Below are 27299 nucleotides of genomic sequence, written 5' to 3'. Positions count from 1 at the left end.
AAATTAACTTTAAAAAGATGCTGTTTAGTGATGGGAAATCTTGGGACCAGTTACTCCTGCTTGCCTTCTTGTCTTAAAAAGCCAAATTCAAAGTAGTTTGGGGGTCTCTTCTTTTGAGTTACTCTTTGGGCGACGACTGCCTACTCCACTGGAAATAACAAGAAAAGCATGGGAAAAGACTCAGAAGATGAGGCCTGTATGTCTGTCCATGTGACAAAGTATCAAGTAAACCTTTGGATTTTTGAAATGGTCACAAGTTATGGAGTTTAGAGGCAGTGGTTATTTGCTCATCTCTGAATCTGTGGGTACCCTTACTAGCAGGTAAATTAGAGGGTATTTCTCAAAATGACTTCTTTCTTACACACTGTCTTACATTTGGAAAAAAATGCAGAGAAAGACAATTGGTAATAACACTTATTCTACTAGTCTGTGTTCCCCAATGTCTCCTGATACAGACGGTACCTCACTTGTGTGGGTAGGCCTAGTGCCCACAACAGAAAACAGACCAAAATTCAACATGAACACAGGACATTTTCCCACTTTCAACTGACCTTATTTTTGCAGTGTGCCTAGCTGTGGATTTTGGGCTGTAGCTCAGCCAGGACCTAAGGAAACCTAGCAAACCTGTACATTTCTGAAAACTATACACCGAGGAAAATTCAGGACAGTGTGACTTGTGTGGCTCTCACCAGGTTATGTTACCCAGGATCCCTTGCAAACCTAAACATCTGCCTAACAAAACACATTTTCCTCACATTTCTGTGATGGAAAGTTCTGGAATCTGAGGGAAGCCACAAACTTCCCTTCACCCAGCATTTCCCCAAGCCTACCAATAAAATTGGTACCTCACTTGTGTGGGTAGGCCTAGTGGGCCCATCACATTTTTCCATCCAAAGGTGACCCTTTTTTTACAATGTGCTTAGCTGTGGATTTTGGCCCCTAGCACAGTCGGCACCTAGGGAAACCTAGCAAACCTGTAAAATTTTTAAAACTAGACATGCAGGCGAAACCAGTATGGGGTTAATTGTGTGACTCCCTCCAGCTTCTGCTTCCCAGAATCACTCGCAAACTTCAGATTGTGTCTAAAAAAACACTTTATTCTCACATTTCTGTGATGGAAAGTTCTGGAATCTGAGGGAAGCCATAAACTTCCTTCCACCCAGCATTCCCGAAGTCTCCTGATAAAAATGGTATGGCTAGGCCTAGTGCCCATGACAGGGAAGGGCCCAAAACATGTAGTAGAGACATCAAAGTTATTTCTCACAAAATGACTTGTTTTTGCAAGGGGGACACCTGCATTTTCGGTCCCGGGCTTGGCAGTCATCTAAGAAAACCTATCAAACCTAGACATTTCTGAAAACTAGATACCTGAGGGAGTCAAGGGAGGAGTGGTTTGCCTGGATCCCCCAGTGTTTTCCTACCCAGAATCCCCTGTAAACCTCAAGTTTAGATAAAAAAATCAAATTTTCCTCACATTTCTATGTAGGATCACTGCATCAGCACAGATTTCCTACCACCCAGAGTTCCTCTTACTACCCAATAAAAATGATACCTCACATGTGTAAGAGGGCCAAGTGCCTGCTAAAAGGAAGGGGTAAAAATGTGTAGAAATTGAGGGGGAACCAAAGCAGTCCAAAAGGGCAGGTTTTCTTCATATGTTTTTAGGCTGTCTCTTCTTTGGGCACCGACACAGGTCGGGCACAATTTTTATCGGTTCAAATGGAGCAATGCAGGGTGGTAGGATTTTTATGGATTCCTGCAGATTCCAGAAGTTTCCATCACAAATACAGGGAAAATGTGTAATTTCAGGCAAATCTGAAAGCTTGCAGGGTATTGTGGGTAAAAAAATGGAGTGAGGTGCATGTGAAGCACACCACCATGGACTTGCCAGATGTTTAGTTTGCAGGTGTGACTGGTAGGTTTTTCCAGGTTGCAGCGTACCCAAGTCCAAAAAGTGCCGCTGCTCACCATTGCAAGTGGGACGATATTGGGAGATAACCAAGCTCTCTTGGCCCATATAAAAAATGGGATTTCTGGTTGGCTAGGGTATGCACCTCAGCCAAGCAGAAGCCACTACTCTAGTCAGGACACGTACGTTACACACTAAAGGTAACCTGTAGTCACCCCCTGGTAGCTTGGCACAGAGCAGTTAGGCTTATCCTCAGAGGTCATGTGTAAAACGTTTGCGCAACACACTCATATGAGTGACACAATAAATACACCACAAAAGAGACTCCACGCCAAGGTGTATGAAAATATATGTATCCTATATTATAAACACATGAGTAGACCAGAACATCATAATTCAGAGATCCTATGCATATTAGGCAATTGTAGTAAACAGTATAATGTGTACAGTAAGAAGAAAAAGGTTTGTATATTGCATATAATTTCATACAAAAACAATATACCCAATACATATTGGGCATGCAATGCAATTACTCTAGGAATGACTCAGTACTCTGAAAATGCAGGAAAGAGATGGCATTGTAAACTCAGAAGTATTAGTATTAGGGTCAAACAGTGAATAATAATAATTGTATCAGAATATTAGACCCATCACTTAGTAGTGGTGAGCCAAGGCACTAAAAACTTTCTAGTCCATTCACATACATTTTATGTACACTACACAAAGTCTTTCACACCGCCAGCCATACAATTCTCTCATCGACCAACTGCCACCATTCTAGGGCCCATCACATTTATGAGCCCACAGGATTGAAGCACCAATCACACTGCCACTCAGCCAGTCATCAGTCAATTTACATACAAAGAAGCCTCTAGCAAACCAATTATTATGTCAGCCAACATCCAGCCTCACTGGCAGCTGTTAGACCTGTCAGCCTTAGGGTAATCTTCCCCTAAACTTTTTTGCTTACTTTCCTCCATTTTTTGCTCAAATTAAATTTAGGTTCCCTCGGGCTCTGTACACTTTACCATTGCTAACCAGTGCTACGTGTTTGTTCTCACTACCCTATACATGGTTTGATTGACAGTTACCTAATTGACATATTTCATTTTTATAACTCCCTTGTAGGTTGGTATAACATCCCATGACCTGTAAATACAATGCTATCACTATTCCTGCATCACTTATTGTGCCAGCCATATAAGTAGCCCTCCAAAATGTCCTATACCTGCCAATGCAACCTAAATGCAGTGTCACACTGTCATGTCGACTTGGGATTTAAACCCCATTGTCAGGCCTTAAACTCCCCTTTTAGTACACGCAAGTTACCACTAATGTAGGTCCTAAGTAGCTCATAGGCAGGGTACTGTGCAATTTATAGGTTAGACGAGTACTTTTAACTTTTACATGTCCTGGTATTGAAAAACTCTGAAATTAACTTCTCACTACTATGAGGGCTTCTACTCCCATAGGATAACATTGTGAACTCCTTGCTACGTTTAATAAGTTGTAATTCATACTTGTGAGCAGGTAGATATGTTTTGTTTGATTTCTATGAGATTTTAATGATAATCCTTCTTAAATGGTAAAGTCAGATTTTCCACTACAATTTTGAATATGCCACTTTTAGTAAGATAGCATTTTCCTGCTCTAGGTCCTTTGTGCCTGCAGTCTGCCTTGAGTCTCATGACTGGGTGTAGCTGACAGTTAAACTTTGTGAACTACTCCCAGACTTTTGCACAATAGAGGGACTGGTTGTGCCTCAATGGAACATTTGCAAGCAGGAGGAGGGGCAGAGTTAAGCAAAGCCCCACTTATACCTGAATAGCCTGCTGTCTGCCTTCACACAGAGGGCCTAACAACCTCATATTGTCACTGCAGCCAGCTTGGAACCAGGGCATGGGAGTCAGGGAATTCCCTACACGTCAAAGATTATTTACATAAGCTCCACCAACTTTCCACAAGGAGAGCACTAGGTTATGTATAAAAAGATGACCTTCAAATCCACCCTTCAGTTCACTACTGAACCTACAGAAGGACTTCCAGAGGACTGCCTGCTGCTATGACCTGCTCTGCACTTGTCTATACTCCTACTGTACCTGGAAGAGCTGCATTGCTGCCTAAAACCTGCCTTGAACCCTTAGATGCCAGCCCTGTGTTTTCACCTGCACCCAGGACTACCAAAAATTATTCCAAGGGATAGTTTGCAGGACTTATTTTCAGAGCCACAGTAATACAACAGGTTCCTGCCACTTAAACCGCATTGGACCCAGCCTGAGTCAGTCCTGAATCCCCAATCGGTGTCCCAACAGTCCTGGACCCCTGGTTGTGGCACTAAAGGTACCCAGATGGCCAAGTTCTAAAAATGAGGATTAGACAGAATTTGGCTAAAAAGTGCTTTGAGAAACAGGAGGAGAATGGGACCAACTTGCTCACCTATCAACAAAAGGTGCATCGCCAGTCAGGCTGAGCTTGCAGCTTCTCTCGTTACGTTCTTCTCTGCAGCAACAAATCCATTTCAATGGTCCTTAGCCAAAGCGCATGTGGCCTCACAAAACTGTCTTGTGCTACAGCCCTTTCTTTTGTCCCGCTGGAGTGTTTCGACTTCCATTTCAGCAAATAAGTCCTGATGTAGAAATCTTCACCCAGGCTTCAATCCAAGACCATCAGACGATGATCCTCCCTCTGCGGACAGCTCCTGCACCCTTGTCTAACTGAAATTTACCTTTTCAGACATATGTTTTCAATAATTTTTGTAAGCGCTGACTGAGCGCAATCCACTTCTTGTATCTGAACCATGCTCCACGGGGGTTGGCCTTAACTTTCTTTTCTGTACCGGTCTTGCATGACTAGATGTCCGCGGTTGGTGCTTTGATATTTTAGGCATTAGATTTCCCTTAAAACTTTAAAAATTCACAACTCCGGTTCTACTTAATTGATTTTTTTTCTTTTTTTGGTGTCAAGAAAGGTAGAAAAATTTACTCTATTTTAAAAATTGCTTCAGGATTTTTCTAGCATTGTGTTTTCAATTTATAACATGTGTGCCACCTAAATATTTTATACACTGCCTGGAGGTTAAGCCTGGCTGTTTTTTGTGCCAAGCTTCACAAGGTTAAGCACAGGTTAATTTAGTGCCTTTTTGTGGTACACCTTGCAAGGGATTCTGTTGTTGCTTGACTAGGGCTCACATCCCAGCCAACCAAGAATCCAATTTCCCAATTTCCCAGACCAGCCAAGAGCCACATATTCTGCAAGCTAACAGCCACACAATTGCCATTATACACAAACTACCAACTACTGTTGGGGGTTAGTGCCTTGACCAGAATTTCGCTTAAGTCTTTTCCACCTACTTTCCACTGATATGATATTCTTATGAAAACAAACCTAGCCTAAGTTTTGACTACCTGCTTATGTCTGTCTTGCTTAGAGTCCTAGTACTGCAAGGATGTCAGGTGCACCTTTACTAGCACCTCCCTGTGGCAGCCTGATTAGGATGGGGAAGATTTTTTTATCATGCACTTTCAGCACCCTCACTACCCTAAGTCCAACTCCTTCCAGTATGTGGAAGTAATTTAGGGGTATCTGAAGATGTATGAGGGCCTATTCTTCAGACAGAGCAATTAAATCTACCCTTGGAAATGGGACTAAGCATGCTACAGCAGGCTCTAGTAGGTTCAATAAAGAACACTTCTAGAACATTTAAGGCCTTTAGGATTTTAGTAGACAGGCACACATTGGCTTTCATTTGGTTGCTTGTCACCTTCCTCTTCTGTCAGAACTTCAATATGGAGGGCAGAACATCTACTATAGGCTTGATTTAGATCTTGGCGGAAGACCCATCATCCTGCCGTGACGGAGGTTGCAAGTACTAAGTCAAGCAGACAGACTTCCGACTGCCTTAGTTAGATCTATGGTGGCTGAACCTTCATCCACATCAAAAGAATGTAGTCCGCTGTGTAAATGGTATACCGCTGCCAAGGCAGCAGACTCCAATGCTGACTAACAGTACTCTGTTGCCGTCAGGATGGCCAAATTGCACCAAGCTCTGCTGGCATTGTTCGAGCAGTCGTTTCCTGACGGTGGAAGTCCGTCGCAGGAACCGCTGAACATTGTACAATGGCTGTGGCTATTGGATGGATGTACCTGATGTATATTGGCCAATTGTGAACATCTACACAACACACTCTACAACACACTCCATTTCAGACTATGGTCCTTTGCCATTCCACTGCAGAACACTATTTTGCTTCTGAATTTGCCATTCAGCAGTCAGGTTATTGTATTTTTTTCTCCCTCAGTTCATTTTTCATTTGCTTCACTTTTAAAGTTTTTTTATAGCAACTTGTGGGCCACTATTTCATTTATTTCCAGTTTCTCACTATGGCAAGTAGAAGGAATCCACGTTTTACAGAGGAACAATTGTCAGTCATGGTGGATGACATCATCAGTGTAGAGCCACAGTTGTTTGGAGCCCAAGAACAAAATATAGACATATCTCAGAAAAGACAAAAGTGGGCCGGAATAGTTGCCAGAGTGAATGCTGTAGCAAGCAACCTGCGTACACAGGAGGATATTAGGAAGAAGTAGAATGACCTGAAGGGGAGAGTGCATTCCCTGGCCTCCAAGCATCACCTGGAGGCCATGGTGGTAGTTCTCCCAGCCCCCCATTCCAACTTTTTGTTTTGGAGGAGAAGTTCTTGCAGATCCTACATCCTGAAAACTTGACTGGAGTCCCTGGTGGAGCAGAAACTGGCAAGTTACGCTTCTCAATGGCTTGAGAAACAGAAATATAGGCCCTCATTACAACCCTGGTGGTCGGTGAGAAAGCGGCGGTAATACCGCCAACAGGCTGGCGATAAGAAAATGGAATCACGACCACGGTGGAAACCGCCAACAGATATAGCCACTTTAACACACCGACCACCACAGTGGTAGCAACAAACACCGCAGCGGTACCCACCAGCAGCCAGTCGGAAGACAATGTACTGCCCACTGCATTACAACCCGCCCATATGCCACCTATTCTGGGGTGGTACCAATGCCATCAAAACCACGGCGGAAACAGAACACAGAAGGTAAATGACTCACTTCTCAACACTCAAGGAAGAACCAGGACGCCATGGAGCCCTAGCTGCAGGTGTTCCCCATGCTGGTGTATCTTCTCATACACCAGGAACATGAACGCCAGCGACGACGACCAGGGTGAGCACTGCACCTAGCACACAGGGGAGGGTGGAGGAAAAAGAGAGTGACACACACACACGCAACACCCTCATCCCCAACACTATACACACAAACACATGCAACAACATTACATATACACCCCGTAACCATCTGGAATAACGCAAGGACAAAAGGAATGGAGTAAAATGAGTGTAATATTAGTAATTTTAAGAAATACGTTCATAAAGAAAAAACAGTATGTACATTATATACAAAAGGAGGGACAATGCCCACTCCAAAAATGTCCGTGGCCCACTGGGCCAAAACACATTGGCCAAGGCCACACTTAACTCCTGCCTCATTACGGAGAGAACACTGCAGGGGCATCAGGTCAAAAAAACACAGGCCCCTCAAGTGGTCAGGGAATGGGGGGGGCATCTCAGCCAGAAGATGTTACCACGCCACTGCTCCTGGAGGGGGCTCCATGCCCACTGCTTGGTCCTGGGGAGTGCAAAGCTACAGTCTCTCAAGTGGGTGGTTTGCCCACTGCTTGTTCCTGGGGAGTGCAAAGCCACAGTCTCTCAAGTAGGTGGTTTGCCCACTGCTTGGTCCTGGGGAGTGCAATGCCACAGTCTCTCAAGTGGGTGGTTTGCCCACTGCTTAGTCCTGGGTAGTGTAATGCCACAGTCTCCCAAGTGGGTGGTTTGCCCACTGCTTGGTCCTGGGGAATTCAAGACCACAGTCTCTCAAGTGGGTAGTTTGCCCACTGCTTGGTCCTGGGGAGTGCAAAGCCACAGTCTCTCTAGTGGGTGGCTTCTTCCACTGGTTCTGGAGGGGGCCTTGTGCCCAGTCTGCTTCATCCTGGCAAGGAGGGGCTGAGTGGATGCCTTCCTCCTCTGGTTCTGGAGGGGGCATTGCGCCCTGTGATGCAAATGTTTTTGAGTGCAAGGTCACAGTCTCTCACATGGGTGTCACAACAACAGCTTTTGCAGGGGCCAGGATGCACTGCAGCCCATGTAGTCACCACTACACACTGCTCTCCGGCGGTGATGGCTGCTCAGTGTATGGCAATTGCGCTGCAGGTGGCGGTGCAGGAAGCGGTGGTGGTAGTCTCCAGGCCTTCACCTGCAGCCTCGGACGGCTGCCCACTAGGGCTGCTGCTGCTGGAAGTGGTGCTGCTGGTGGCAGTGCTGGCCACGGTGCAGGTGGCAGTGCTGGCCGTGGTTCAGGTGGCGGTGCTGCCAATGGTGGTTGTAGCCTCCAGGCCTTCACCTGCAGCCTCGGACGGCTGCCCACTGGGGCTGCTGGCAGTGGTGCTGCTGGTGGCGGTGCAGGTGGCGGTGCAGGTAGTAGTGGTGGTAGCCTCCAGGCCTTCACCTGCAGCCTCAGGCGGCTGCCCACTGGGGCTGCTGCTGCTGGCAGAGGTGCTGCTGGCGGTGGTGCAGGTGGCAGTGCTGGCCGTGGTGCAGGTGGCGGTGCTGGCCACGGTGCAGGTGGTGGTGCTGGCAGTTGTGGTGGTAGCCTCCAGGCCTTCAACTGTTGCCTCAGATGGCTGAAGTGCCATGGCTAGTGTTCTGTGCCCTTTCCTGCCCTTAGCAGATGGTGGTGCCTCCTTGCTTCTGCCAGCTGGAGTCTTTGACTTGACCTTGCTGGCTGGTTGTGCCTCCTTCCCCTTGCTGGCTGCTGTCCCCTTCTTGCCAGCCAGGTGGCGGACCCTTCTTGGACTTGGCAGGTGGTGCTGGCACACTGGCTGGGCTGACGGGTGCCTCCTTGGATCCTCACACAGCTGCAGAAACCACAGTGGCTGTGGACTGGGTGGCTGAGGTGCTGGGCTGGGTTCTGGCCACCCTGGCCCTAGGTGAAGGAGGGTGGGGGATGGGTAGGAAACAGGTCAAAGGTGGCAAGGAAAAGCTTCTTAGGGACACTGGGGCGGGAAGAGGGTGAAGGTTTGGGAGTTTAGGAAGAGGGAGTGGTTGTAGGAGGTGTTAGTCTGCTGTGTTTGGGTGCAGGTGCATTCGCTGGATGCTGTTGTGAGGTGGATGGCTGTTGGGTGTGTGTGTGCTTGCGTTTGTGTACTTTGGGAGGAGGGGGCACAGACACAGTGGGAGAGGACACAGGGGACGTGTGTATGGATGTGAGAGTGGTGACTGCTAGTGAGGGGTGTGTAGTGATAGGCGTTCTGGTGATGGGTGTAGTGGAGGCGGATGTAGTGCATGCAGGTGTGAGTGGAGACGCTACTGGGAGGGAGGTGGACGAGGAGGAGGAGGGGGAAGCAGTGGAGGCAGTGGATGTTGGTGTGTCTGCATGGGGATGGTGCTTGTGTGAGTGCCTGTGAGATGAAGTGTGGTGCTTGTGTTTGCCTGAGCCACTTCTGTGTGTTGATTTGGGTGATTGCTGGTCTGAAGGTGTGCTTGGGATAGGCTGAGGTTGAGGGAATTGGGACTGGGTAGAAGAAGTTGGAGGGGGGAGGGGACGGGGGTGGCTGGAGACAGGGACAATGGCTGCCATCAGTGCGGAGGCCAGAGCCTGGAATGCTCTCTGTTGGGCCGCAACGTCAGAGTGAATTCCCTCCAGATCTGCATTTGTTTGTTGCAAATGCCCTGCTACACCCTGGATGGCATTCATTATGGTTGAATGCCCAATAGAGAGGGATCTCAGGAGGTCAATAGCCCCCTCACTGAGGGCAGCAGGGGCTGACTGGGGCAGGGCCTGAGGTGCCTGGGGCGAAGCAGATGCCCACCCTCCTGAGTGAGCGGGCCCGGGAAACACGCTGAGGGGCTGCTGGGAGGGCGGTGCTGGTACAGGGTGGCGACTGTACCTGTTGTTGGGGTGGGCACAGAGGTGTCCGCCACTGCCAGGGAGCCTTCCATCGGAGGAGGAGTCGCTGTCCTGTCTCCGTCGTGGTGCTCTCTTTGCTCTCCGTCCCACTGGCGCCCTCGCTGTCAGTGGATTCAGCCTCTAGGACCATGTGGGATGCAGCTCCCTCCGTCACTGGTGCCTCTGCTCCTCTGCCAGATGATGCTAATGCACACAAGGACAGGGTGACAAAACAAGAGGGGGGGAAGAGACAGAGGATACACTTGGTCAATGCCAGCAACGACACTGCCGTTGGCGTACTCAACACAGAGGGAACAGCCCTATCCACTAGGCATGCACTTCCGGTTACAATGCTAGTCATCAGCCCATGGTGTACAATGCCTAACGCCATTAGCTGCACACCTGAAACCCACATGACCCTGCCCAGTAGTAGAAGACCACTAACACTATTGAGGTTGGAGTGCATCTGATCTTTCCCATTATTGAACATACCCTGCCATGTTCACCCTGGACTAGGGACCCCCCACAGCCCACATCCCCCACCCAGGTAAAAACGTAATGCGCGCAAAGTCTTGATTCTGAATCTGTACTCACCCCCTTGTGGCTGCTGTGATGCCTTCAAGCGCCCATCCAACTTCGGGTAGGCCACCACCAGGATGCAGAACGTCAGGGGAGTCAGGGTACGACGGGCACCCCTTCCTCATTGGGAGGCCAGCACCAGCTGGGCCTCCGCCGTCTTTCTTGCCCAGCGGCGCAGGTACTACCAATGTTTGTGGCAGTGTCAGTGGGTGCTCCGCCTGTCAAAGGCTCCCAGGGTCCACACCTCCTTGGTGATGGCACGCCAAATACCCAAATACTCTTTTTATGATGGGCGCTGACCTGCAGAAAAAATACAGCAGAAAAGGGATTATTCATACCGTCCGGACTTTCTAACTCATAGCCCACCATATCCCTCCCATCCCCTTATGCACATACATTCCCCACCATACATGCAGCACTTTGGCCAGGACCCCTCAGACCCACCCCTACACAGGTCTTACACACACAGCAATCCATACATTCATGGCCCACGCATCATGCTCACAGTGTACTCACTGGTTTGTCTGAAGAACCATAGAGTAAAGTGTACTGGGGCAGGGCCCCATCCACAAGTCATTCCAACTCCTCCGAACTGAAAGCAGGATCCCTTTCCCCAGATACTCGAGCCATTGTCGCTTCCAGACACAGGTCACAGCAGCACTTGCAGTGTAGGTCCTCTCCTGTTAAAGGGCAGGTAGCAAGTGAGTGAACAGATAGAAAATGGTGGTCACATCTGCGGCGGTGCGTACCGTCACTGCCGGCGTACATTGACATTGGCTCCTGGAAACCATAGGGCCCAATGATAACCAATGTGATGTTGCGTGGCAGTCGTTGACCACTGACCGCAACAGCGCACAACGCCAGTAGAATTACCTAATTTCCACTTGTCCCTCCTCACAGGTCAGGCAGCCGCCATTTCAGGGGAGCACAGACCATGGCACCTAACTTCATCACAGCAGAAATTGGAACATCAACTAACTCTCGAGTTCACATACTGTTTCTGTAAATGAAGAAATGCATATTAATATTGACATGTGTGAATATGGCCCTCTGCTCACCGTTTTTCATCCTAGAGTTCAACCACTGAGGATGAATAGGAGATGGACACCTCCCCCTGTGTACAGACCCTGGTGGACCTGGCGACAATGGAGGACAGGCACACTGTCCTAACCTACAGACTTGATAGGGCCACAATCCAAGAGCTGTGTGCCCAATTGGAGCCAGACCTGATTTCAGCTATCTGCCAGCCCACAGATATCCCCCCTCTAGTGCAGGTCCTGTCATTGCTCCATTTCCTGGCAAGTGTTTCCTTCCAAGTGACAGTGGCCATGGCATCAAGGATGTCTCAGCCACTGTTCTCAAACATGCTGACCAGAGTGTTGTCTGCCCTACTGAAACACATGTGCAGCTACATCATATTCCCCCAGGTGGAGGATATGGCCACAGTAAAGGCTGACTTTTATACACTGGGACATGTCCCCAACATCATTGGTGCCATACACAAATTGCATCTGTCCCACCTCACCCCCCGGAGAAATAATCAAGTGTTTAGAAATAGGAAAAGCTTTCACTCTCTGACTGTGCAGATGGTGTGTTTGGTGGACCAGTATATCTCCCATGTCAATGCAAAGTATCCTGGCTCTGTGCATGATGCCTTTATCGTGAGGAATAGCAGCATTCCATATGTGGTGTTTCAACTCCAGAGGCACAGGGTGTGGCTAATAGGTAAGCCCATGTTCCCCACCCAGTTGATGTAGATATATGGGTGTTGGGTTGGCCCTAAGGGTGAGTGTCTGGCTAACAGGTATCCCTCGAATATTTGCAGTTGACTCTGGTTAACCCAACCTCTCATGACTATTGACCCCAGTGAGGAATGCCAGGACAAGGGCAGAGGAACGTTACAATGAGGCACATGGGGGAACAAGGAGGATCATTGAGAGAACCTTTGGCCTCCTGAAGGCCAGATTCCGGTGCCTCCATCTGACAGGTGGATCCCTGCACTACTCATCCAAGAAGGTGTGCCAGATCATCGTTGCATGTTGCATGTTGCACAACCTGGCCTTGAGATGCCAGGTGCCTTTTCTGCAGGAGGATGAGCCTGGGGATGGTCGTGTGGTAGCAGTGGAGCCTGTGGACAGTGACGAAGAGGAGGCAGAGGAAGATGTGGACAACAGAAGTACACTCATTCAACGGTACTTCCAGTGACGCACAGGTAAGACACTGCAACTTCACCTTCCATTGCAGTTTTGTGTTTGACATTGAACATGGCAGCCTGATTTCCCTATTTCTATGGCCATTTACTGTACCCTTTGGCATCTTTTTTTTCAGATCTCTGTGCCCCACTCTGGCTCCTGTTGTGTTTACTGCTGCCAACTACAGATAATACCTATGTTAATATTATAGTACATTTGAATTGCAAAGTTTACAGTTTGTGAAACAAATACATTTGTCATAGAATTCACAGACTCCATACTTGAATTTGTTCCAAGGGTGTTTATTTATGTGCTAATAGGTGTAGGGGGTATTGCAATGAGCTGGGTTGCTGATGGAGGAAAGTCCAGGGTAGAGTCCATTCTATTTGTATCACTGGTGCATTGTCCAAATGGGCATAGGAAGTGGTGCAATGGCAGTTCAAGGAAGACAGGGTGACAGAGTGGGACACAAGGGTGAAAATCCGAAGAGTCTTATTTCCTGGTGGGGGTCTTGGCAATGTTCTCTGGCTTCTGCCTGAATCACAGGGACCGTTTTCAGGGTGTTTTTTCTTCTGCAGGGGTGGGGTGCTGGTGGCCTGTTGGTCCTGGTACAGAGCCTCCTGTCCACTAGTGCTGGCGGAGGTGGAGGGCTGTTCTTCGGTGTGGCTAGTGTCAGGTGCCTGTTGGTGTGCCACTGCCTCCCTCATGGTGTTGGCCATGTCAGCCAGCACCCCTGCAATGGTGACCAGGGTGGTGTGGATGTCTTTCAGGTCCTCCCAGATCCCCAGGTACTGTCCCTCCTGCAGCCACTGGGTCTCCTGCAACTTGTACAGTATCTGGCCCATGTCTCCTGGGAATGGTGGTATGCTCCAAGGATGTTGGTGAGTGCTTTGTGGAGAGTCGGATCCCTGGGCCTGTCCTCCCCTGTCATTCAGCACTCCTCCCAGCTTCCCTGTTGTCCTGTGCCCCTGTCCCCTGAACCGTGTGCCCACTGCCACTGACCTCAGGTCCCTGATCATCCTGTGTTTGTGGGGTTGCCTGGGGTCCCTGTAGTGGTGGACACACTGCTGATTGACGTGTTCTGGGGACAGTGTTATGGGCCCGCTGGGTGGGTGCTGTGGTGGTGTTTCCTGAAGGGGGAGGCTCTTTGGTGGTTTGGGACTGTGGTAGGGTCACTGACTGTCCAGAGGGCCCTGATGGGTCAGGTTGGTCATCGTGTTCCAGGCATGCAAAGCTGCTGTCATCACTGTGGGCCTCTTCAGGGGGGGACTGGATGTGCATGGCACCTCCTCTCCAGTGACGTTGAGTGGGGGTCCTCTGGGGATGTAAATGCAGTGTTAATGTATCTGTGTGTGCCATCTTGTGCATGGATATCTTTCCCTCTATGGTTGTTATTAGCTAGGCAGCTTTGGGTTGTGTGAGTTGTGCTTGGTTTGGCAAAGTGATAGTCACTATTGTGAATGCTTTGGGAATGGGTGTCCATGCAGGTCTGTGATGGGGGTCCATGCATTGGTGTTGCATGATGGGCATGGTATTGGGATTGGTGGGTTGTGATGGTGGGGTATATGTGAGGTGGTGGGGTGATGGGGTGAGGGTAGGAGTTGTTGTTTATGATGGCATGCAGATAGGGTAGGGGATAAAGTAGTAGAGATTTGACTTACCAGAGTCCATTCCTCCTGCTACTCCTGTGAGGCTCTCAGGATGCGTGATCGCCAAGACTTGCTCCTCCCATGTTGTTAGTTGTGGAGGAGGAGTTGGGGGTCCAACGCCAGTCCTCTGTCCAGCTCCCTGGTGTCTTGCAACCACGGAACGCACATTCCCCCGTAAGTCATTCCACTTCTTCCTAATGTCATCCCTTGTTCTTGGGTGCTGTCCCAAGGTGTTGACCCTGTCCACGACTCTCCGCCATAGCTCCACTTCCTAGCAATGGACGTCTGCTGCACCTGTGATTCGAATAGCTGTGGCTCTACCCAGATGATTTCCTCCACCATAACCCTTTGCTCCTCCTCTGAGAACCTGGGGTGTCTTTGCGGTGCCATGGGTGCAGTGTGAGTGGTGTGTGTGAGGGTGTGTGGGGTGATGTGTTGGGGTGTGTGCTGTGAGGTGCCTGGTAGGTGTAGGGGTAATGGTGTTTTAAAACATCCCTACCCATGGATATTCCACACCTACCCATTCCTAAAACAAATTGCAGCACAGACTGATATGGTCACCCAGATCACAAGTTTTTCTGACAGCGAATGTAACATTATGTAAAGATATACTTGTATTCATGCGAAGAAGTGGTCAATGACATTTTGACATAAGTCAATTATTTCCTCTTCACCACTGGCTTATTTATTTGCCATTTCAACATTCTCACCCGGTGCATCTTTGTGGTCTCCATCCTCTGCGATTGAAGGAATGTCCCGTCGTAGTGTTACATTGTTTAACATGCAGCAGGCAATGCTGATTTGGTATATCTTATCGGGTGAGTGGAGGAGGGATCCACCTGTCTTACCCAGAGAGCACAATCTGGCCTTCAGGAGCCCAAATGCCCGCACCACTATCCTCTGTGTTCTTTCATTGGCCTCATTGAAGCAGACTTTCCCTGGCGTTGTTGGATTCCTCAGCGGTGCTAACAACCATGGTCAGTTTGGATAAGCTGAGTATCCTATATGAAAGCAAAACATATAATGAACAATAAATTCTCAAGCGACTGAACATTCCTAAACTATAAAAAAACAAATAATCATATTGTCATATTGTGCTTACCAAAAAGCCAGTCCCTCTCGGGTCCATGTTATGAGACTTGCAGGGGTATGCTGCTGCTCCATAATACAAAGGAGTCATGTGTTGACCGTGGGAAGTGGAACACATGCTTGAGATGTACAAATCTTATAAACAGACAACTTACACATTGACTGAATGGAAAGTCTTCCAATTGCGGTAGGCCTGTTCCCTGGTGTGTGGTGGCACCAAGGCAATATGTGTGCCATCAATTGCTCCAACCACAGGTGGTATGCACCAAAAGTATAGAAATCTCCCTTCACATTTGCAAAATCCTTATGTCGTAGAAGCTGGATGAAGCTTTTGTTGTGTCTCATCACTGAAGAAAGGACTTTTTGTAGCACACCACTGAATGCTGGTTGTGACATGCCTCCAGATACTGCCACAGTGTAGTGGAAGGATCATGTGGCTATAAAATGGAGTACTGCCATGGGTTTCACTATTGGTGGTATTGCTGTGGGATTCCCATTGTGAGGCAGAAGGCCTGGCTCCAGCTGATGACATAAATCCTGGATTGTTTGCTTATTTAATCTGATTTTTTTTAAATAATGTCCTTTTCATCCATATTGGCAAAGTCTGGAAAGGGTCTAAACAATTGAGCTGCCATCTCCTAACTCTCTCTGAGATCATATGTCTGCATTTAAGAAAAATAAATTATCACTTCAAATGGTCTTACAAACCTTGGATAATCAACACACATCTAATGTCATTGAAAAATGACATATGTTTTTGTGACATATAGGTACACGTTAATTTTGCAACTTAAAATAAAAAAAAATTATATGTCAGATATTTTTTTTTAATAATGTGCAAGTAATACATTGAAATGCATTATTTACACATTTAAAAACAAACCAAACAAAAAATTCTAAAATTCTGAAAATTGAAGTATAATATACACTGCATCACTATTGATTTTAAAACCAGAAGCACATTAGATTATAATGTGTTAGGTTTATCAAAAAACAGTGTTAGCATATTTGACATTGGTAAACAAACTAGCCACCATTTTGAGTTGTGGTGACACACTTAACAATTAAAAATACACTGGTTCACAACTTAAAATGGCAGCCATCTGACCTTGCCATTAGGGCATTGGCGAACCGATGACCATTGCTGGAAGTTGACCGCACTAACACTTCAGGATGGATACAGCCACAGGTTGACATGTATGACAACAATTCATGAAAGCTAATGGCTGTGTTTGTCTCCCTCGACTACCCCATATGTTGTGTATATATACTCTGTGTTAGAACAAAAAGCCTGGCAACAGGGCCCCTAACTTCTCACCTGAGGAGTTGGAGCACCTCACCACAGAGGCCCAGTCTCTGTACAGCCAGCTGTATGGGAACCCAGTGGAACAGGTGCATATTTGAATGGGAACAGTGCTTTTCAGTAACTTGTTTCTGAAATGCACAGGCTAATCAGCTCTTTTAGTTCCAGTGTGAAGTGTTGCAATTGTAGTGAAGTTAACTCATTAATACTACCTTCCAGTGGCCAATAGACACTATATCATAAGTATTAGTGAAAAATACAGGCATATGTAGAAATGAGAGAAATCTAAAGTGGAAAAAACACTTTCAAGCAATGGACTGAATATTTTTTTTTTCACTTTAACTTAATCCGGTTATCAGAAAAATGTGTATCTATTGTTGTAGCCATTTAATAGTGCCACATATGGGGAAAGTAGTATCCTGTGCTGCAAGCACCCATGACACAACCTCACAATCACCCTTGCAAGTATGTCACTTTCCTACACACACTTGTTCACACATTATCAAAAACCATGCTATCATAGGCACACATGGCGCACATGGCAGCCCTTACATACTGACATTAGTTATTGTATGTGGTTTAAACCATAGTATCTGGTTATAAAAACATTAGGCATTGAGACAATGTAGCTGTGCACAGGGGTGTGGACTAATAATGTAAAAGTTGTTTATCCTTCAGTAGGTCATTTTGCTCAGATGTAGCTCCCACTACAGGAAATGTTTCAGACACCTGGCCTAGATGATGTTTGTAGCCTGGATTTGTAACATGTTGACATTAAAAGTGTGAAAGAGTACTGAACAGGTCACCACAAATTATTATTTCTGAAGAAAATTAAACTGTTGGTAAATATTCTGTACTAACATTTTGGAAATGCTTGCAAAAGATGTTACAAAATTGTGTCACTGCAATACAGAGAAACTCAACATCACAAAACATGTCTTTCAAAGCCCATCAGAAGAAGAAGAAGAAGAATATGGAATGCCAGCACCAACAAGGTGGGGACCCTGGGGGGTCTACAGGCATTGCAACCTTCACTGTTGCAAGAGGAGGGAGGACTTACACTGCTGGCCAGTTGTCCCAATGTAGGAAGTGCATATGCCACACCCTGACCCACTTAATGATCCTCATACTTGCAGTAGCATATCCAGACGATGAGGGGTAGATGACAGCCCAATAGTAGCATCAATGTGGTAGTTAGTTTTTTGGGTTCTTATTGTTACTTAACTGTTTTTTGTTAAAGCACTAATCTATGGGATCAACCTGAAGGTTAGCACACATCCAAGGGGATTTCTGGAAGCTGTAAGTTTTGTATGAGGTGTGTTAAGGGTTGGCACTATATAAATAGATTCCTTATCACAGCCAAAGCAATGCTTTGAGTGGACATGTGTGCATACGAACAAAAAGGTACCTGAGGTTTTGTCTATGTGATGGGGAACATTTCTACCACATAGGCCCCAGTTGAGGATTCTGTAAGGTGTGATGTGCCATCACTATTATGAGTAGGTAATGTTGGCCCTATTACATACATATGCATACAATGCACTTCTGATACAGTATATGTTTGTGAATCCACATTGGTAAGTTATTATTATGACCAGACAATATTGAGCATCTGGCCAAAAATGACTAGGAACATGAGTACAATGGAAATATTTCTTAGCAAAGACAGTTGATTATATTATTTTCACTGCAAGATTCAAGTCAGTTCATGCTGACAATAGTAGATTGTCATTAAGCCTTAATCCTTCACAAATGTGTATGTATGCCAGTCTGTTTCAACAAACATGAATTTATTAGGCAAACATTCTTAAGTTGAAACTGACAAGAATGTGTACACACTGATGACAGAGCTACACAAAGAACATTTTTGTGTTCTTTGTTATGTCCAGATGATGAACCAACATTGAAGACGAGAAGTTATTGAAGGTGACTTCTGCAGATTGACAGTGTACATGTCACAAAGCTTTCTTGCTTGATATTTAATTTTGTGACATCAGTTCACTATTCAAAACAAACTATATGACCCATTCAGAGGTAATGTACAATTCCATGAGAAACTTGAAGTTTATAAGTGAATTGATCTAAAATGAGATGGGAGGAATGATGGCAATTTGCAAAACTATGAGCAAACAGGTTAATGATATGAACCCAACATGCATGGTGTAATGGTGAAGTATACTTGAGCTTTTTCACCTTGCAGCAGGTGAAATAACAGAAGTGTGTAATGTTTTCTTAATGACCCTCACAACATTTTTAAAGGTACACTAAAAGTGTTGTTTGTGTCTTTTCGGCATCATCACAAGCAGGTGGAGACATTGGCCATCAAGGCAGGGGAGCCTCTGTGTTTTGGGTGCAGACACAGACAGACATAGTAGCATGGAGGGTGAGGGGACAGGCATAGAGGCCACCAGCTCTAACATCTTCTTCAGAGGCCTCTTCAGAAGACCAGTCCATGGTGGTGGTGTACCCGACAAGACATCTATGATCTGTATCCTTGTCTGCCACCCACAATCCCATATGCACCCTCCCTCTTTTTTCCTCCTCAGTTGGCCAAACCTGCCCTCTAAAAGGGGTGGTGTTGCCTTTGTCACAGGTATCTCCCCTTGCCCTTGTCCCCATGGCTGTGCTTAGCGAAGAGGTTATTGACCTCTTATGCAGCATTTCTGTAAGCCAGACAGCAATTCTGAATGGCATCCAGAAGCTAAGTTCCCAATTGTAATACATGGTTGCATTCCTAGATACTATTCATATCCACATCTGGAACTAAGTCATAGTCATACTTCCATGGCTTGAAGAGATTGCTCGCAAAGATAGCCTCAACACTGACCATAGCCCTCCAACTGTCCCAACTTGTTCCACTACTCCTATTCCTTTCTCACCCCAAATCTCAGCTCCCACTCCAATCCAGGGCACAATCACTACCTTGAACACACCCACTCCAACAGACAAAAGCAGCACACATGTGCATAAACACCAACACATCAAGAAACACAAGCATACGCCCATCAAACAGACACACACTATTGACAGTCAACCCACAGGCATCACAACACCCACCACCCTAACCACAACTACCACAACCACAATACCCACCACCATAGATATAACGATCACACCCACAACCACAACACCCACTACTACAGACACAAACCACCAAACCCACAACTGCAACAACCACCACCACAAACACATGCAATCCTTCCACCACCTCAACCCCAACTACCACAGCAACAAACTCCAGTATACCCACAGGTACCACAACCACAACATTCACTTCTGCATCTCACTCATCCAAACACACACAGTCACAGACACTCACACCTACACACAAGACAACACCTTACACTTTCACAATCACATGAACACAGTACAACTACCAAACTACACACATGCACACTCACATAAAGACACACACACCCCAGCACCCACTAAACGCCAATGCTGACACTCACCCGAATACCACACACCTTCCAAGACATGCACACCCAAACATGCACCACATATACCAGACCGACTTGAACCTGCACAACGGACAGACACAGACATCACCCACTCCAGCTTCCTCTATCTCCCAAACCCCATCCTCTCCCAACCCTTCTACTTTTTCACCTTAAGACACTTTTACTCTTGCCATGTCCCTGACCCCTGTCAGACCCAAACCCACCCCTCACAAGAAAGATCATTGTGGTGTCTGCTCTGCCCACTAGATGTCCCATACAGAATAAATTGTACTTGGCAGTATAATTAGGAGACACGTTCTGGGCCAGAAGCCCCCAGGTTCAATAATGAACACTGAACAATTCACTTTTATTATATATTTATTTTATTTACTAATGAGAGATGTATCTCAGTATTTGATTACATTTTATGTGTTTTCACTAACTTTGTCCAGGCATTATTTTTAAAGTTATTTATGCAAATCTGTATCACATGCACTTATTTTCATTTCTGACAGTGACAACCGCAGGTTTTATTTTTGATACTTATACCAACATTAAACGTTTATATTTTTGTGACTTGTGAATGAAGGTGTGTTTATTTGAACTTGATATAAGTTAATAAAAACACATGTTTTTCTCAGGGAAAATAAAAGTTTGAGTGAAATGTAATCTGATGATTAACAGAAATTGCAGAAGACAAGGGGAAATGTGACCTCAATACATCTATGACACGTTTAAAGTTCAAGTTTAGATATGACGTGATGTACATTTTGTTACAATGATGTGTACTGTTCATGTATCTGATATGGTAGCTTAGGTCAAATGATTACATACACCTGTATGGACACATTTTGATTTAGGGATTAATGTAATTATTGTGTAGGTGTCTGTTGGAATGAAGGCAAACTGGCGATTGTGAATAATATATAGTGGTGTATAGCTTTAAGTTTTTTAAAATACCACATTACACACATATGCACTGCACATCATTTTGGGCCAGATGTATCAAGCTCCTGGTTTGCATTTCTTAAATAGCAAATTTTAAGAAATCGCTATTTAAGAAATGCAAAATGGGATGTATAAAAATTGCGATTCGATAATAGCGATTTCTTAAAAGTCGTAATCGCTATTACCGAATCGCAATTAGGGAATGGGACTCCATTCCTCCCTATGGACCTGTAGGGCAATGAGTGGAAATGGTTTTGCATTTCTGAATTTGTGAATTCCTGTTCGGAAATTGCAAATTAGGTAATACGAACCCCAAGGTGCTGGGGGCCTAAGGCCCCCTTTGATGCACCCCAAAAAAATATTTGTGGGCATGTGAAGTGCACACATGCTCTGGGGGCATGTGTGCGCTACATGTCATTTTAAAAAATGCATTTATAATGCATATTTAAAAATTGCACTTCTAACCACCAACTTGGATTTGGTGGTAATTGCATTTCCTAAATGTCCAATTCGCATTTAGGAAATGCTTGATACCTGTGCTTTGGAAATTGCAAATAGGAATTCCCTATTTGCGATTTCCTATTTAGTGAATCGCAATTTGCAATTCTCAGAATGAAGTCACAATTTCAGGGAATCGCTATTTTAGCGATTATTTTAAATTGCATTCGCAAACGGCCGATTTTGGCGATTTGCACCATTTGTAAATGCAAAATTGTTTGATACATCTGGCCCCTAATTATCGTTTGCAAGTATTTTTGGAACATGCATGAATCCAGATCTAATGTACACAGACAACTCCGAAGGTAACAGGTAAAACAGTCACTTACCTTATGTTCCAGCGGCGATGGGATAGATTTGCATTGTGGTCCAGTTTCTGCATCAAAGGCAGGTCTTGTGCGATTGGATCAAAGGTGGCAATGGAAGTTAAAAGAAGAGAAAAAGATTAGTTTTGTGGTTATATACCTCCCAATCACTCAATTCGGGGGTGGAGGTTTAGCCACCACAGTTACCTCAGCGGGAACGCCCATCTTGATTTGCCCAGAGGTAAAACAGGCTGTGGTCCAAATACCAGCTGCTTTTCCCTATCGCACCGTCGATGTGGGTATACAATCCTGGTGGTGACAGCTGTTCACTTACGGACTTGGGGGCGGCAAAATCTAAATAGAGAGTGGGGACTGCCAAGGCAACAGGTGGGAGATCTGATGTAAAACTGACAGCTGGACTGATTCCACCAAGATCTAAATAATGCCCCATGTTTTTACTGAGGACAAAGGTGGCAAGCATTCAAAAGCAAGAACAATGCGTACATCTATTCTGGAGTCAGTAAAGGCATAGAGTCTCAGATCTAGTTTAGGTAAAAAAAGACTCCTTGAATGAAAGGCAGTCTTTTCAAATTATATGGAAGAATGTAAACAGCTACATAATTACTCAAGTGAAAGGACATGGAAGGCATTTATCAAGGAACAACTAACTGGGGTGAATAGTAACTCCTAAATGTGTGCTCCACGTTATTCAGTTTCCCAGAGCTTCACTTTTATGTGATACAAAGTAAAGCAAGTTGAAGGTTACAAGCCAGGCTAAGATGAACACTGGTGACAGTATTAGCTTTTCTTCCCACTCATAAGCTCTGCATCAGCAATATAGATGACTCTTTTAATTTATAGCAGGAATGCAGTTGGCAAAATTCTGATCCTGAATCCTTAAATTTCTTCCCAAATCGTTGAAGTAGATGATAATGCTTCTACAGCAGTAAGGCTTTCAATAACAGCAAACTGAAAGTTAAAGAAGAACACCAGTCTTCATGTGTGATCTGCCAATACAAAACATAGATATTGTATGTTGCCATATGAATCAGATGAGTAGCCCAACTCCTGTACCTTGTGTGAGTTTTGCAACTCACATTATATGGTTGTAGCTCTTAGTCAATTTTATCCAGTTCACCTATACACTTGTTGTAATCAAGTATGCAGGTGGGCTTGTGGTCTTCAGTCACCTAATCCTAACCATGTGACCAAAGTGCTCTCATTGGAAAGTATAGTGAGCACAAATACTTTAACACATTAAATGAATTTTCACAGACAGCAGCTCATTTGAAAGCAACACTCTGCTCTTGACTCTTTGGATCTTCTAATAACCAAGCTTCTTAGGGAATCGTTTGTGATGCTTTCAAATTACACTGCAAGCTAAAGTGCTAGCTTTGAACAGTTTACTATACAGCTGGACTTGTATATAGAAGTTTTCTACCTAAAGGTTATAATCCTTAGGAAAGAGAGATTGGGCAAGCTCCCATATAATCTTCTAATTAGCTACTAGCATGGAAGAGCACCCTGCAGGAGTCCTTCCCTGTATATACTTTCAGGTGACACCCATAACAATTATAGCTCTCTCACAACATGTGCATTTTGATGCCTTCACAAGCAATTTAAAAATCGAGGGCTCATCAACCACTATACTCTTTACAGGAGTTTAACTCTCCGGAAACTTGGCAGGCAAATGTTCAAAAGGCCACATTTTGAATAACCTTTCATGCTCTAAGTGGTCCTGGGGCAACTCAGCAGAATTATCATTGAAATATAGAGTACGTTGCAAAAAACAAAAAACTATCTCTGCTCAAAACTGGTGTGAAGTTGGTTGTTGCCCAAACCATATGAGTGAACAAGTAGGACTATGTGGTTGGCTTGTACACACTTCCTATGTTCAGCGTTAGGCCCAGTATTTTTTTCAACGCCCCAAGTAAAGTGGGAGTTCACTGGTGCTCTGTAAAGTAAGGTATAAGAATGCCTCCATCCTCCCTCTGAAACTGTCTTACATACTGTAGGAAAGTACCATCTTCCTTGGCATGCTACCCCCATTTTTCACATGTATGTCAGTATGTTTTTGCCTGTCTCACTGGTCAGGACCCCAGTGCTCATAATTTATGGCCTAATGTGTACACCTGTGTAGTGCCTAACTGTGTCACTGAGGCTCTGCTAATCAGAACCTCAGTGCCTATGCTTTCGCTGCTTTTAAATTTGTCACTGTAGGCAAGTGACTTCATTTACCAATTTCAATTGGCACACTGCACCCCCCTTATAAATCCCTAGTATATGGTACCTAGGTACCCAGGGCATTGGGGTTCCAGGAGATCCATATGGGCTGCAGCATTTCTTTTGCAACCCATAGGGAGCTCAGACAAACCTTTACCCAGGACTACCATTGCAGCCTGCTTGAAATAACGCACATGTTATTTCACAGCCATTTTCACTGCACTTAAGTAACTTATAAGTCATCTATATGACTAACCTTCATTTGCTGATGGTTAGGTGCAAAGTTACTAGTGCCCATATTTATACTTTTTGATGCAAAACTGCGCTGATGCAGATTTGCGTAAAAAATATTACAGCTGGCTAACGACATTTATTTGCGCAGTGCGGGCGTCAAATTTATACTTTGATGCACAGCGGCGCAAACCACAGGTGTGAGCCATTTTTTTTTACTCAAACCATTGCGTCACATAATAAAGGAAAACAACGTTAACACGGCAAAAATTACTGTGAGCCGGGTTACGACGCCGCAAACCGGATACACGCCATTTTCTGATGCAATTGCATCAAAAAGTGCCCCAAACACTCCAAATGTGCATAGGAGAGCCAAAATGAATCCCAGATGCTTGCACAGACCCCAGGAAGATGACAACAGACCAGGAACCAACCAGGAGGACCCACACAAACCCAGGACATGGAGAAGAGGAAAAGAAAGTGTTGCTTCAGTGCAGAGGAGCAGGACATTCTGGTGAAAGAGGTGACGGAACACCAGCACCAACTGTTTGTCACCTCAAAGTTGCCAATTAGTAGGCGAGAGGCAATATGGCATCAAATTGTTGACAAGATCAACAGTGTGGCAGAAGTTAGGAGAACAGTCATCGAGTACAAGAAACGCTGACATGACTGCAAGCGCAGGACCAAGGAAAAGATGGCCAGGAACAGGAAGGCAGCACTGCAGACTGGAGGTGGGAGTACAGCACTGCAGGAGGCCCTGGACCACATAGAGGAGGTGGTGGCAGCCGTCATCCCTGAGGAGATCGTTACAGGGATTCAAGGACAGGACAGCGCAGACTACCAGGAGACAACACACATGCAGGGTATGTCGCATGGGGAACTAAAATGCCTAATTGTTAACTGCAACCGGGGGGGGACATACCTACTACACAATGCATGTAAGTCATGATATTCAGGGAGTGGCATGGGTAAAGGGGCACGGCACGGGGGCATGGCTCGTTCAGTGGAAACCTGGGGCACACTACTACACTACACTACACCAACAACCTTTGCATGGGGGTATGCTGCCATGCCAAGGATGATGGAAAGGTAAAGCCAGGCCAGGAGAGTAGGGTACAATGTTAAACTGGCCTGCTGTCACACGTCAGCCAGTATTCTCCCTACATGAACTAGGGCCCAATTAACAATCTCAGGCCATATCTGCAAGTGGAATTTAACATTGACAACAGTTGCCACTACCACCTCTGCTGTGTGTGAATGTCAAGTAGCTAATGGCAGTAACGTCCCCATGGATCAAACACACCCAAATTAGAGGGTTCAGGATGACAACGTTATCAATCCCCTGAAATCAGTACAAATGTTCCAATCCTGTCAAATGTGATTGTCCAGAGTTGCTACAAACATCATCCTTTGTCATGAACATTGTGAGGTACACAGCACTAATGTCATACCCATGCTGCATATGTCAGGGTCCACCCTATGCCTGGGTCACAATAGCTTCAATGACACCATGCAACATCCCAAATGTGATACTGCTCAGACAACAGCATTGAGGAGGAGGAGATATGTAAATGACTAGTGAAATACACCCACACAGTCAGAGGAGGAAATGTATAGTATATGCTAGGTCTCTGCAACATATAGGTGGATGTGAAATATCTGAGGCTGGGTCAGTTCCAGAGTGTTAAGTGTGGTGCAAGTGCAATCATAACACCCACAGCCAGTGAAAGGCCTCACCATGAGAATGGAATTAGATGGAGGGTTGAGTAGGACAAGAAGGTGGCAGTTCACAATCTGTCCAGAACCAACACCTCGAGGATGTGATGCAGACAAATCCACAAACTGACCACACTACATGTGACATGCAGGTGGGGCATAGGCCTGGGAGATTGCTAATATGAAAGATAGGAACAATGAACAGGAACCAAGAACACAATGTTAAAATAATTGGAAGGCAGGCATGTCACATTACAAAGCCCACAACACAGATACACTAATTGTACCATATCTCATTGCAGAGGACGATTGCTCTCCTGAAGATATGCCTGTCATGGACTTCCCTGATGACATGGATGACGAGCTGACAAACATCAGCCACCAGACCCTCCAAGATGTCCTTGAAACCCTCCAGAGCCCACCTTCAGTCACAAGGAGGATCACAGATACAGCAGCCATCACAGAGGACCCACCCACCACCCCAATTGTACGACCTGCCAGCTCTAACCCAGCTGAGGACTCTGACGACCCTGGAACCAGCTTTGAGCGAACTGTAGTTGGAGTACAGCAGGAGCTGGCCAAGGAGGTGCGGGTGGGGGTGCAAACTATGGCAGCCAGCCTAAAGGGGGTGCGTTCGTGCATAATGTCAACTGAAGAACAGGCAGCAGCTATGCAAGGGCGAACAACAATAATGCAGGAAGTTGAAAAAAGGTTGAAGGAAATCAGCACAGCTGTAATAGAGTTGACCCAACACCTACAACAACAATCCTGTCAATGTGTGCACAAATGCAATATTGAACCCCTCAGGGCCGACCTGGCTGCCTACCACCGTGATGTGGCTGCTATTCCTAAGAACCAGCAGCTCCTTCTTGCTGCCGTACTGCCCTTAAGACCCCTACAGTTAGCAGCTACCGGGATGTCTGACTCTATGTCTTCAAACACTGAGGTGTGTGTTGCCCCTTCACAACCACCACCACCAAGGGCAGAGGAGACAACACACACATCAGAAGATGAAGACGTGGAGCAGATTACCTTCACCCGTAAGAGTACCCGGTAGCACTAGTCCCTGCCACATGGCCACCTATTACCAAGGTCCTGTGCTTTGTAACGTGCCAGTCTTGCAACAACTGTACTCAAGCACTGTTCTTCAACCCACTGTTTATCTTGCCAGCCTGCCCTGTGAATATCTCTCATTAACTGATTGGCAAATCCTGTCCCTCTGCACTGTCTGACACTT

This window comes from Pleurodeles waltl, chromosome 5 (genome assembly GCF_031143425.1).
Source record: "Pleurodeles waltl isolate 20211129_DDA chromosome 5, aPleWal1.hap1.20221129, whole genome shotgun sequence".
Classification (NCBI taxonomy): domain Eukaryota; kingdom Metazoa; phylum Chordata; class Amphibia; order Caudata; family Salamandridae; genus Pleurodeles; species Pleurodeles waltl.
This window is presented reverse-complemented; position numbering follows the sequence as displayed.